The 14,385-nt window shown below is 33.9% G+C and overlaps 1 non-coding gene across 1 annotated transcript; it reads left to right on the forward strand.

Annotated features, from left to right (window-relative positions):
- Positions 1–310: 310 nt before the first annotated feature.
- On the forward strand, positions 311–417 carry LOC141688287 (small nucleolar RNA R71). Its single transcript, XR_012561740.1, has one exon. It is a non-coding gene; the product is annotated as a small nucleolar RNA R71 (small nucleolar RNA).
- The last annotated feature ends 13,968 nt before the right edge of the window (positions 418–14,385 follow it).

The raw sequence follows: 14,385 nt of genomic DNA on the forward strand, positions 1-14,385 counted from the left end.
CCTGCACATAGCTCACAAACACTGCTGATTAACACCCAAGTTAGCCAGAAAATTGATCTTCATAGACAACTCCTTTAGTTGAGCAGTGATAGCCATAGCTGTATCCACCTCAAGAACTCCTGCTACCTTGCTCTATAGCAATCTCTGGGCTGGATACTGATATTCATTAGCAGCCATCAGTTCAATTATTAGATCATAAGCTTCCTCATAGCTCTTTGCCCATAATGTTCCGCCTGATGCTGCATCGAGCATGGGTCTGGACTGTGCTCCCAACCCATTATAAAAACAATTGATGATCATCCAATCAGGCATTCCATATTGAGGACACTTCCTAAGCATTCCCTTGTAGCGCTCCCAAGCTTCACATAGCGATTCTCCCGTTTGCTGCGCAAATTGAGTAATAGCATTCCTGAGTGCAGCTATCTTCACCATAGGGAAGAATTTAGTAAGAAACTTCTGAGCAAGATCTTCCCAAGTAGTAATCGAACCAACTAGTAGAGAGTGTAACCAGCTTTTAGCCTTGTCCCTCAGAGAGAATGGGAACAGTCTCAGCTTCACAGCATCTTCAGAAACACCGTTGAACTTGAAGGTGTCGCAGATCTCAATGAAATCCCTAATTTGCATATTGGGATCTTCAGTTGGAGAACCCCCAAACTGGATTGAATTCTGCACCCATTGAATTATTCCAGGCTTGATCTCAAAGGTATTAGTTGTGATAGCAGGCCGAACAATGCTAGATTGAATATCATTGATCTTGGGTTGAGAAAAATCTATCAAGGCTTTTGTTCGTGCTGCTGGATCTCCCATTGTAATGAGTACCTGAAACACAAACAAATAAACTGTGAAAGTAAAAGAATCCGAGTCACTGAACTTTAATGACCACTGATGACAAGCACATAAACTAAAAATTAACACCGAGTCCCCGGCAGCGGCGCCAAAAACTTGTTAGGTCGAAAACACGCGCTAATATTCACGCAAATATACACGTTCGTAAGTAGTATTAGATATAAATCAGATTCGTTCCCACAGAGACTGGTTTAGGTTAAGTTCAATTTATGCACCTATGCAACAATGTATAGTTATCGCTCAATGCTAAGACAAATAACAAATTAGGTTTTTATTAAACTAAGAGATTATACTAAATAACATTAACTAAGAGAATTGAGGTTGAATTACTATATATGACAAACTTGGGATCCTAACTTCATTAAATACTTCATATAATAGCCTTTTCGTTCTTAACCTTAGCATGTGATGGTGATAACACTAATCTAGAGTACACGAAACTGATAAACACCAACTTTCATTACACGAGTACCATTCTACCAGACATCCATAAAAGAGATAGAAACTGAATAGGCACCAATTATATTGAGACCCTATATGTCTATAGAATTTGACAACATAACGGTTTAATATGCAAGTTATCTATCGTGATAACATAGGGCAAGTAAGATGGTTAAAATTACCTACGAATCATGCATAACAAATACATGAACCTATGCTAGCATGGCAAGTTCTAAACCTCTATATTCACTGTCGCTTCAATAGAGATTAACACGCTATATTATATGTTAGCTACGCACATAAGACGAATAAGCACAACCAATACTAGGATATCAATCAATCACCACACACCAAGATATCGAAATAAATTAATTACTGAAATCCATAAGTAAATCCGCTAGAATCCCATGACAACGATTAGTTCATAATCGAACTCATCGTCACCATGGGTTCCAATGAAAGCATGGTATAAAACAAGGTCTTAATAAACGGAATAATAATTAAAGTACGAATAAACGAGATCTAGGTTCAACAAGAATGAAAATGAGCATCCAAAGTTACAATTAATTCAAAGAATCACAAGTTGAAAATAAGATCTTCTTTTTCAGAGTTGTTTTGTGCATTTAGGTCCTCTTCTTGGTATCCCAATATTCCCGGATGATGAAAACCCTTTTTTTAAGTATATATAAGCCCATATTGGACCCGGACCCTGAAAATCGTCAGATTCCACTCAAAAAAGGCTTTTTCAGCGAAATCAGCCAAGTCAGCCGCGCATCAGCGCGGCACACCAGGTGGGCGCCTCCACCAGCGGGCGGGCGCCTCCTCCAGCGGGCGGGCGCCTCCTCCAGCAGGCAGGCGCCTGAAGCCTGTCTGGAAAAATTCTGATGAATCTTGTTTTGGCCATAACTTGAGTTCTACTCGTCAGAATTAGGCGATTCAACTGCCCACGTGAAGCTAACGAGATTCTTTACAACTTGACAATGGCCTTAGCTTCAAAATCTGATCACTTTTCATCATATTTCCTTTAAAAGCTCATTTCTTTATATAATTGATACCTGAAATGCAATAACACAAAAACACATCAAAATACCAACAACTTGAGTCCAAAATACCAATTTAAACTTGTAATGAAGCGTTCCAAGTGGATATAAAATCCACTTATCAACAACACCAAAATCAAACACAAATTTGATGAGCGTGCTTCACCAAATATTTCTCTTGGATATCCATATGCCAAAAAGGGTACATTGTTTATAATATTGAAACTAAAGTGAAATCAGTGAGTCAAAATGTCACATTTCACGAAAATATATTTCCTTATGATTAGACTATATTTTTTACAGACTATCATACCACATAACTGACTATAGATGCCCATTATTTTGATGATACACAAAATAATAATCAAACATCTTTAGTCCCTTATCAATCTATTTCAAATTCTCCAACTATTATTTCCACTTCATCTTCTTCTACCACACTTTCACACTCTACAACACCCAACCAAGAAAAAAATATTTATTCTTCAACATATCATGATGACATTATACCTCTTCAATCATCTCCTCATTCCTCACATATATTTGAACAACCTATTTTACGACATTCAACCCGCACACACAATAGACTACCATATTAAAATGATTATCATTGCAATTTTATTGGATGCACTCATGATCATCCCTCTCTCACTCATTTTAATAATTTTGAACCTTCCAATAATTTTTTTAACTAATGTTCTTAATTTAATGGAACCCAAAACTTTCAAAAAAGCCATGCAATTTCAAGAATGGCATGATGCAATGTCCCTTGAGATCCAAGCTTTAGAATGCTACAAGACTTGGACAGTAACTTCCCTTCCACCGGGAAGACTCTTGTTAGATGTAATTGGGCTTATAAAATCAAATACAAATCTGATGGCTCCATTGAACGTTACAAAGCACGACTGGTAGCTAAAGGCTATACCCAATAGAAAAACTTACTAGAGTTCATACATTATTATCTATCTTAGCTGTTAAGAGTTGGAATGTACATCAACTTGATGTAAATAATACTTTCTTACAAGGGGACCTTGATGAAGAAGTTTACATGAGTTTACCGCCAGGTTTTCCTTCTCCTAAAGGTAATATCCTTTATCGCCTTAATAAATCTATTTATAACCTTCGACAATCATCACAGCGATGGTTTGCAAAATTTTCCACCACCTTACTTTCTATTGGTTTTAAGCAATCTACTGTTGATTCTTCTCTATTTACTTATCACAAAGGACACACATCATTATGCGTCCTTGTCTATGTGGATGATATTTTCATCACGTGTAATAACCAACAAGATATAACACGACTTATCAATAAACTTGAGTCTTTATTTTTAATTAAAAATATTGGCCCTTTAAAATTTTTCCTTGACATTTAAGTTTTTCGCTCAAGAGAAAGTACATTTCTTTGCTAATGGAATTATATACTTGATATTTTACAAGATTCCGGTCTATCTGATTCAAAACCTTCTCCTTTTCCAATGGAACATTATTTAAAGTTACTTCCTAATGATGGTGATTTAATTCAAGATCCTGGACAATTTCGTTGCCTCATTGGTCACTTATTATATCTTACGGTTACACACTCAGATATTACTTATACAGTGACATATCTTAGTCAATTTATGCAAAAGCCTCGCACATCACATCTTCAGGCTGCTATGAGAATCATGCGTTATTTAAAAGTACTATTAATCATGGTATTATGTTATCTTCCAAAAGTGATTTATCTTTGAAAGGTTTTACAGATTTAGATTGGGTTGGATGTCCTACAACTCGTTGTTCTACTACTGGATATTTTTTTATGATAGGTGCAAATCCTATATCATGGAAATTAAAGAAATAACCAACAGTCTCTCATTCATCTGTAGAAGTAGAATATCGAGCTTTGACTAATCTCACTTCTGAATTACAATGGTTCCGTTACCTGCTTAAAGATTTTCAAATTTTACACACATCTCCAGTATCGGTATATTGCGATAATCAAGTATCTATACATATTTCCGAAAGTCTGATTTTTCACTAACGCACCAAACATTTGAAATAGATTGCCACTTTGTATGAGAGAAGATTTAACAAAATATAATTCAACCGACCTTCATCCGATAAGTTGATCAGCTTGTCAATATTTTCATCAAATCATTTGGCGCAACATAGTTTCAAAAATTAGTATCCAAACTGAGCCTTTGTCGAGCATCAACACCGGCTCCACCTGGGGGGGATTAGATGTAAATAATTAGTATTTAGATATATTTCATCATGTATTTGTTATAGCTGATATGTCTATATGTTGTAACAATACAATAACATCAGTTGTTCCTACTTTTTAGGAATGATCAGAATAGTTAGAAAATTTATCACCCTACCATTGTACAACTATAAATAGACATCTATGTCCATCAATAAAATACATCTTTCACCAATATTATCATTTAAGTTTATAAAAGTTGGACGTCTACCTAATGTTATAAAAAAATATACAAAAAAATCATAGTATATCATTTAACTATGGAGATTATTTTCAACAAAAATGACTGATAAGAGTATTGTTACATTTTTAATATTCAATTATAAAAAATAATTTTATATTTTATACCAATATAGTTACTTTTATCAGTACCCGTAGTTTGTATTATTCTTATACAATATTTAATGTAATTGTTTTTTGTTCAGATAGTATACTTAAAGTATTACAAATATCATTTATTCTTTTATATTTATACTAATATCCATCTAAATTTCATATAATTTGCATTTTTTTGTAAATTATTTTATTTTTAGGGGTATTTGAGTTATTTATATAATAATAGTAATAATTTTATTTCTTTGCAATATGGTTATTTTGTGAAATTGACTCACTCACTAGTCTGGAAGAAAGGTTCCCAATGTCTTGAGTTTAAATACAATCTGGAAGTTGGCATAAATGCGGATGATTCCAGTAAAATCAAGCTTGAGAAGGATGAGATGCATGAGCCTTCAGATTTTGTTAACAAGTTTATGTTGGGAGGGTCTGGTAATAGAATGAGTCTGTATAGGAATATAATCATCTTTGCCTCATCAAAACCTCTCAAGATATTCACCTGGCATATTTAGGAGGGTTTTGTGATGTCCACAACAGATTTGGATACATGTGGAACAATTATAGCAGAAGTAAAGACAACTGAGTTTTTGCCCACGATATCATGGACCTTTGGCAAGAAATTTTCATGGGCCTTATTATTATGAGAAACATTATGAGGCAAAAAAATATTTCTGCAGTTGTAATAACTAAATAGGCTACTGGGAGGGTCTATGATGACCTCAGCAACTGGCCATGTACGAAGAACTCAAGATGAAAAGGAATGCTGAAGGGTGAAATGGAATGCTCCAAGTTTTGCTTCATTCATGTTAAGCCTATCTGATGTTGTTAATTTGATGTTCAAGTTTGTCTGTTGTCTCAGGTGTTTTATTTAGTATCTCTAATGTGATAGCCCCAAATCCGGGATCAGGATTGGGTGTCACCAAACAACATTAAATAATATAAACCTGTATACTAACACGAATATATAGATGACCCCTCAACTCCTGGATCGATTACAGGTTCTGGCATGAAATAAAAATCTGAACATCTAAACTTTTATAACAACTGACTCATACTTCATTACCTTTTCACCAATCTTCTCATCTCATTTGCTCTGAAATATCCAACTTCCCGAAGTTTTGATCTCTCCGATGCGCTTCCTACTGCAAGCTATCTACGGTTAACCTCGGGTATCTCTGGAAAGAATAAGAAAATGATAAAGTAAGAGTGAGCCAAGAATTTCCAACAAGTACTATAATTTGGTTTCTAGGTATCTGTATCAAAAGAAACCACTGGAAATAATTTTTGAATGATTTTATAAACATCTTTGTTCATTTAAATAATTGAGCGAATAAAATATCGGCCCTTATCAGACTCCAATCATAAATCATATTTTTCTGAATAGGTATTTTCTAAAGAGATTATTCAATAATACTGAAAGAATAAGAATAAAAAAAATTATTTCAACAAAATTTAAAACATTTAACTATTCTGAATTTAGAATAGGGGAGAAAAACTTGCCTCAATTGATCAACTCTCAGGTCTTTAACCATCTGCCGTATATCATTTTAAATATGGTCGGATTCCGCCAATGCAACTCAATACAAATAAAATTCAACAACATCAACATCTTGCTTTTCAAATTATAAAATTAGTCGAGGTTTTTTTCTTTACAAAATCTAACAAAAATTATGCAAACTAGATACTCTAGTCAAGACATGCTTAAACACCTCCAATGCAACACAATTCAACATAAATCCATCTGGAGCAACTTGTTGCTTTCGAAATGACAAAAGTAATTATTATTTTTTTTACAAAACCAAACAAAAATTAAGCGGACTCTATACTCAAGTCAATATATTTTAGCTATTAAATACATGAAATGATTCGAGACTCCGATCACAACTCAAGTCAACAAAAAATAATGCACATCAAAATGTTGATTTCAAAATCCTAAATCTAGTCCATAATTTTTGACGAAAGCAAACAATTTCGTAACCTCTTTTACAACTAATAGCAACCAAATAAGTGTATTGTAATCACTCAAACAATAAAACAAACACTTGAAATGTATAATAAAATATACAATCGATTCAAACAACTTTTGCAACTAAAGTCATAGTCCATCAAATCGTTCAATTTAATGGATTTAACCATCTCAATTGAATTCAAAGTTACTAATTTGTGATTAGAACATACATTTTCTATGATTTCGAATGAATCACAATGAATTTGATATTGATTTGATGCAGAGTTATTAAATCAGAGTTGTACTAGAGTGAAAAGTGAAAAACGGCAGTACTAAAGTAATCTAGCAATTGATTTAATTCGTGTATAATATTTGATGTGTTTTTGCAATTTTTTTAAAAAAGTAAAATTGAAAATTATTTTAAAAGGAAAAGTTAAATTGCAAAAGTTACTTTTTAATATATATTTATAAAAAACCCCTTTATTAATTATGTTTGGTCACACACACTGTAGAAGGGGGTTGAATACAGTGTTTACTACAATCAAATCGAATATAAGAACTCAAGTAACAGAACACAGATTTTATTCAATACAATAAACTCTGTTACAAAGAACTGTTCTCTCTCAGTGATGAACAAATTATCACGAAAGCTACTAGGGTTACAATGAATAATAATCTCGATTAAGATAACACATATAATGTAAACCCTATGTCTGTGTTTATATACTACACAGTTACAAGATAATCTTCTAATTGATATCGAATATAATTCTGTTTCCTAATATATACTCCCTCCGTCCCTTTCGATTGTTTACATTTTTGAGAGAGTGTCCGACACGCATTTTAAGGTGCATATAAAGTATAGTTCTGTAATTTTTTTTTATAATTTTCTTTTTCTGAATAAAAGTTGAATGTTTTAATTTTTATTCAGAAAAACAAAATTGTAAAAAAAATTACAGAACTATATTTTATATGCACCTTAAAATGCGTATCGGAGACCCTCTAAAAAATGTAAACAATTGAAAGGGACGGAGGGAGTATCAACTAGTTATCTTTTCTTCCAAGTATTCTATTCTTCATAGAATTCTTCTCCATGCATATCTCTTCTTATATTTGTCTTGATCTTCTTTCCTTTCAATCAGCCGCCTTCCTTATCTGAATGTCTCCTTAAGTCCTGATATTATCTCCTGATAAATATCTCCTGATAACTTAAGTTATGACAACTTAAGTTCTGATATCTTAAGTCCCGACTTCAGTATAAGTACTGATTTCCAGTTAAGTCCTGATTTGTCCTGTTAAGTAAGATCTGAAAACTAAACATAAATCATATTAGACATGACATCACAAATATATCTAACAATCCCCCAACTTGTAAATTAGCATAATATACAAGTTTAACAGATATTTGATGATGTCAAAAACATTAAGTACAAATGCATGATAATTTGACTAGATAACTACAACTTACAGTCCTTGTAGCTTTACCATCCTTAAAGTTTGATATCAGCTTCAGTTTGTATATCCTTCAGAATCTAAGTAGTTGTAGATCTTTGACCTGGCTTCAATTTCTGATCTCTTTGATATCAGGAGTTGTTCTGAGATAATTCCTTAACAGACTTCTCTCAGCATATTCAAGTTCATTGACCATCCTCCTTTTAGCATTTTTCAGTTCAACTGTATCTTCACCAGTTTGAAAGATAGAAGCCCCGAGATAATTTATTTTAGCTTTTCTTATATCCTGATCCAGTCTGATGATATAGGCTTTATCAGACTCTAGATTGAATTCAAGTCCCTTAATACCAGAAAATGTAGTGATGATTTTAGTAGTATTAGGCTTCATTTCAACAATATCTCCACTGTGAGATCTGTACTTAGGACAGTATGGGCTGTCAGACTTTACAGAGTAAAGCCTCTTCTGTCTTTGAATAATTGATTTTAAATAACCTGCAGCATCATCTGTTGATCTGTTTTTCACTTGAAGTAGAAATATAACATGTTCCAGTTCTTCAAAATACTTCAATGGAATAGCATTCTCCCTGATCTGGAATACCCTCCCATCTGTCATAAAGTATAACATGATATCTTCTTTCAAAACAGAGTGGTAAACCATTTGTATAGATTCAAGTTGATTCAATCTCTCAGGAGTCGCTCCTACTCCTGGTTCACTTAAGGAAGTTAGATCATTGGTAGTGTTGTTTATTCTCTTCTCTTTAGAACTACCCAATCCTAATTTGTCTCTTGCTTCCTTTCCTTGAACAACTCTTGCTTCAAAACCACTTGATGTAGTCTTCAAAGGTTGAGTCTGTTGAGCTTTTGTGAATCCTGGTAGTAGCATCTTTAAAGGTTTAATATGTGTAATGTCAGAGGTTTCCTTTTCTTTATTTTCTGATATCAAGCCAACTTGAGCTATGTCAGAGGTTGCTTGCTTCACTGTAATATCAGAATTTACTAAGTCCTGATCTTGAACAACATGAGCTCTGTTAGATGTTGTTTGAATATCCTTTTTCTTCAAAATCAGACTAGCATCTTCATCAGATTTTGTCTCCAGATCTATGATTGGCATGTATACCTTTACAGGTCCATTAATTTTTGCTTTGCCCTTCGATCTTGGATCTACCTCCACTTGTGATTTGGCTTTGGTTTCCCCAGAATTTGTCTTTTCCTTAATCACAATACCCTTAGGCTTTGGAAGTTTCTTTTCAACAATAGAAGCTTCAGACTTGAATTTGACATTTTCTGCTTTAAGTCTGGCTTCTTCTTCCTTCAGACTTTCAATATCCATGCCTGGATTGTCTTTTAGTAATAGCCTTTTGGAAATCTCTTCATCAAGTTCCAGATGTTCACTAGAACTTATCCTTTTACAAGTATCAGAGCTTATTCTTCTCCCAGTATCAGAACTTGTTCTTTGACTTGTAGTTCCAGCTTTGCTTGATGAAAAACCTTTGCCTTGACCATGACCTCTACCCGTTCCAGAGTTTCCCTGGTCATCATTTCCATCATCCTTACCCTTCAGTACTTGACTAGATTTGCATTTGGACTTAATCACTTTCTCCCCCTTTTTGGCATCAGCAGGTAGAAGAAGAGAGACAAGCAATTCCACTGAGGATTGGATCTCATTGAGTTGAGTTTGCTGAGAAGCTTGATTCTTTAGAATTTCAGAAATCTGATCTTGTTACTTCTCCTGAGTCTTTTCAATATACCCAATTCGGTCAAAGGCTGGCTTAAAAAATCTGTTCTTTTCCAATTTGATATTCATATCTTGCTGGATCAGTGATTCTTGAATTTTTTTCACCTTGTCATGAGTTATTGAGTGTTGACCTTGAAGGTGCCTAGTACTCATTGCAGTAACTCTCAGCTGTACCTTGAAATCATCATTTATCAGCATTTCATCAGCCTTAGCCAGGTGCTCAGCAAGAATTTTTTCAGTAGGAACAAAACTAACTGTGTTCCATTCCTTAGTCCACTCTTTTCCTCTAGGAGTTTCACTCCAAGGTACTGGTGCTGTAATAACCCCAAAAATTTTAAACTTTTTGTAACCCTTATGGATAGTGATTTTGCTGATTATGCTGAATAAGAAAACTTTTCATGCCACACTATGTAGGGGTTCTTCTATTGTTATTCTGAGATCTTATTAGTACTCTATATGGTATATAAATGTATGTAAAGATCGTCAGAATCCAAATTCGAACACTTTGATTTTTCCCGAAAATCCACCAGATACCGAAAGAATTGAGTATAAGGTAACAGGATAAAGAGGATTTAAATTCAAGGATTATAAGAGAGGATCATAAAAGCAATATAATGTATTGAGAAAGGTTAAAAGAACAAGTAATAAGATCCCGGGTATGATCCCTCAAACGATAAACAAAAACGAAAGTTAAGCGAACCGTATAACAGATCAGCGATCATTAGCCAAGTAATTAGGAGTTAATCAAAGAGGTTAGTGATTATTATGTCATCACACCAACAAGAAGAAGACAAGTGTGGGAAGATGACATAGGAGGATGACATAAGCATGACCAAAAGGGAAGGAATTGTTGGTTGATTATAAGCCACACAAATTTTACCATGGTTAAAAGGTTAATTAAACAAAACAAAAAATAAAGCAACCAAGCCAAAACAAATCAAAAACACAAAACACAAAATTGACTTTCATTTTCCAAGCCAAGAAGCTCTCGGCTTCATCTCTTTTTCAAAGAAGAAAAAATTCAAATTCAAGTTCAAAGCCTTGTTAATTAGTGAGGTAATTATCCAAGGTCCCTTTACATAGATATAGATATCCTATGAATCTAAGCTTCCAATTCCTTCACAATCTCTTCCAATAATTCATGGAAGAAGAGAGTGAATAGTGTTTTTCAAGAACTTGAAATTTTGATCTTGTGTTTTTGTTTAGATAAAGCTTTAGTAAGGATTTTCCAAGGTTGTTTCAAGCTCATTAGTTACTCCTACTCTCAAGGAAGGTATAATCTCTTAACCTAACATTATTATTGAATGTTAAGAGCTTTTTATGAGTAGTATAGTTCATGATAAGCATGGTTATTGAATATTTAGAGATTGGTTGGTTTTGTAATGTTTTTGGAGTTGTAAATCTTGATTATTAGTTAATGAACTTAAGTATAAGCTTTTAGTTCATGATTGAGAGTAGTATAAATTGGAAATCTTGAGATGTTGGGGCTGTTGTAGTAGAGTATGGATGGAGTTTGGTTGTAGTAATGATTGTGGGATTGATTGTGGATTGATTTGGAGTTGTACAAATTTGGTAATCGCGTAAACATAGCCGTCGTAATGCCCGATTTACCTTAGACTGCTTTTGTTCTTAACATCAGGACCCGTGAACTCACTGTTAGGTTTTGACCATTGCCATGATTAGATAGTTCATGTTACGAGCTTCGTTTTGATATGTGGTTTGCTTAAATCCGATGTACGGTTTAGGAGAAACGACCGTTTTAAGTAACGGTGTTTCACGACCGAACCATTACCCCTCACCTTACTTTGAAACCTTGGTTAAGGCCCTTAAATGACTAATTGGAATATGAAACAATTATGTAAAGTGGATTAGGCAGTTGGTAGGGTACTCGCAAAAGAATCGCCTTAAAATTCTTAATGGTTAATTTATTAAAAATGGTGGAGCCAAGGGTACTCGAACGACTTAAGTGAATCGTTAAGCGCGAAAGCGAATGTTAGGATCTAATTTGTTAAAGTATAGATTCTTAAGCGATCTTGGTTAATTCCAACTTATATGTTGTTTATAGGTTACTAGACTCATCCCAGGACTTTTACTACCCCCAGTCGCTCAGGCAAGTTTTCTACCCGTTATACTGTTGTTGTGATGTATATGTATATGCATTATCTTGTGATAGATGCATGATGGTTAATTAGCAAATCTTGCGATATATTGGAGCATGCTGATATGGGTTATATGCATGTCTGTTTCGTAATCTTGATATCTATCTGTTGATTCCAATGCTTATAATTGCATAATACCTATGCTAGAGATAAGCAGTAGTTGCGTATACCCTTAGTATAGGGGACCCAAAGGTGAACGTTTTCTAAACCGGGAGTCGATGTTTCCGAGTATAACATATATATATATATATTTATATATATATAGATATAGTTTTCAAAATTATTAATCGAATAAGGTTTATTCTATAACTTTATTTTATTTAATAAATATTATTTTGAATATTCATTCGAGGACTTATGACTCCGCTTATTTTATTTTATGAATATTATTTTGAATATTCATTCGAGGACTTATGACTCCGCTTATTTTATTAAATAATATTCTTTATTTTATTAAAGAATAATGTTTCGATAATCAAACTTATTTTCGATTATTCAAATAAAGATCGTACTTTCGTATAAGTATATCTTTGGTTATTTATTATTCATTTCAAGTATGAGTCTTAAAACTTCTACTTCAATTATTTATATAGAGATTATCCTTATGGGAATATTATTTAAATAATAATATTCAGATATTTTCTAATATATCGGGACTGATTTATTTCATTAAATCAGCATTACTCCAAACATTCTTAAAAATGTTTTCGAGTCTTCAAAATGATTTTTAAAAGTTAGAGCGGATCCCAAAACTCATTTTTATATTTAAGATCTTCCTTTCAAAGGGGATTTAAATACTCACTCAAAACCTGAGGGATCCGGCTCTGTGATGCATTTTATATTCGCAACGAGGTTGCTGTTTTGATAAATGAATTGATTACTTACCCAACGTTTGGGAAGTAAGTCCATCTATTGAGTCGGCATAAGCAACATGGGCTCAGTGGGCGTCCATGAAAGTGTAAATGGCTCAGTGGGAGTCCATCAAATGCGTAAGTGGCTGAGTGGCAGTCCAGCATAAGGTCCTATTGCGTCCAGGGTGATGACCAGTGGGGAATTCGTCCATCTACTAGTAGAAAAGGTTACTTACTGGTATCTTTGCCTGATCAGCAAGATATCGGGTTTATGCCAAAATTCTTTTCTTTCCAAAATTCATTGGATATTACAAACTCTGTTCATACTATACATGACAGAGGTTTCCAGGAAATGTATAAGAGATATATATGCGGATATATATCGGGACTTAATGAAGTATCTCGTAACTTCATTTCATTCAATAATATTTCAAAGATTTAATCTATTCAAGTCTTAACTTGTGGTCTCATCTATGGGATGAACTTTTGAAACCTATTATACTCTGAACAGTGGTAGTTCAAGTAGTTTTCTAAAATGGTATAAGTATAGTGAAGTAATTGGTAACTTCATCTTCCTTTAAGCTTATATCCAGTAAGTAATTACCTTACACTTGATAAAGGGTTCTAGTAAGTTATCTATTTAGATACTTGCATTGTTGTTTACACTATATATTATCTTGCGAGCTGTAATGCTCACTCTTGCTTCATTTCTTCATCACACAACAACAATTAGGAAAGATGGCCAGACTCAAGCAGACCCAGCGCAAGCGCGTGGGAAGCGTCCCGCATCTTCCCGTTGATATCATAGCTGCTATAGCTGCAGAGGTAGATCTATTTGTAGATCAGGCATTCTACTTTTGGGAATCAATTATGTATAATTATAACTTGTGGCTAGTAATGAGAATTAAATATAAACTTATCAAGTAATTATTTTGGGTTGTAATAACTTTTAAATTATGGATTCAAGGACTTGTACTTATTTCAATTTCATCTCTGAGACTATAACGTGTTGTGGTGTGTGTTAAGCGTGAGGTCACAACATGAGGTAATTTATTATTAATTAAGTTAAGTGATATTGCGGAAAGAAAGACCGTGACGACCCGGATCCCCGACCCCGGATCTGGGGGTGTTACAGGTGCATCCTCTCCAACAAACTTCTTGATCAAATCAACTTTATTAACTGTTTGTTGAGGTGCATGTCCTGAAGGACCAGCTGCATCAGCATCTAGATTAGTAGCAGCTTCACCAGTAGATTCAGCATTGTCAGCATCAGAACTTATAGAGCCTACAGTATCAACATCCTCTGATAAAATAACAGTATGTGAGGCTATAGAGG

This window comes from Apium graveolens, chromosome 9, assembly GCF_009905375.1.
Source record: "Apium graveolens cultivar Ventura chromosome 9, ASM990537v1, whole genome shotgun sequence".
In the NCBI taxonomy this organism is placed as follows: Eukaryota; Viridiplantae; Streptophyta; class Magnoliopsida; order Apiales; family Apiaceae; genus Apium; species Apium graveolens.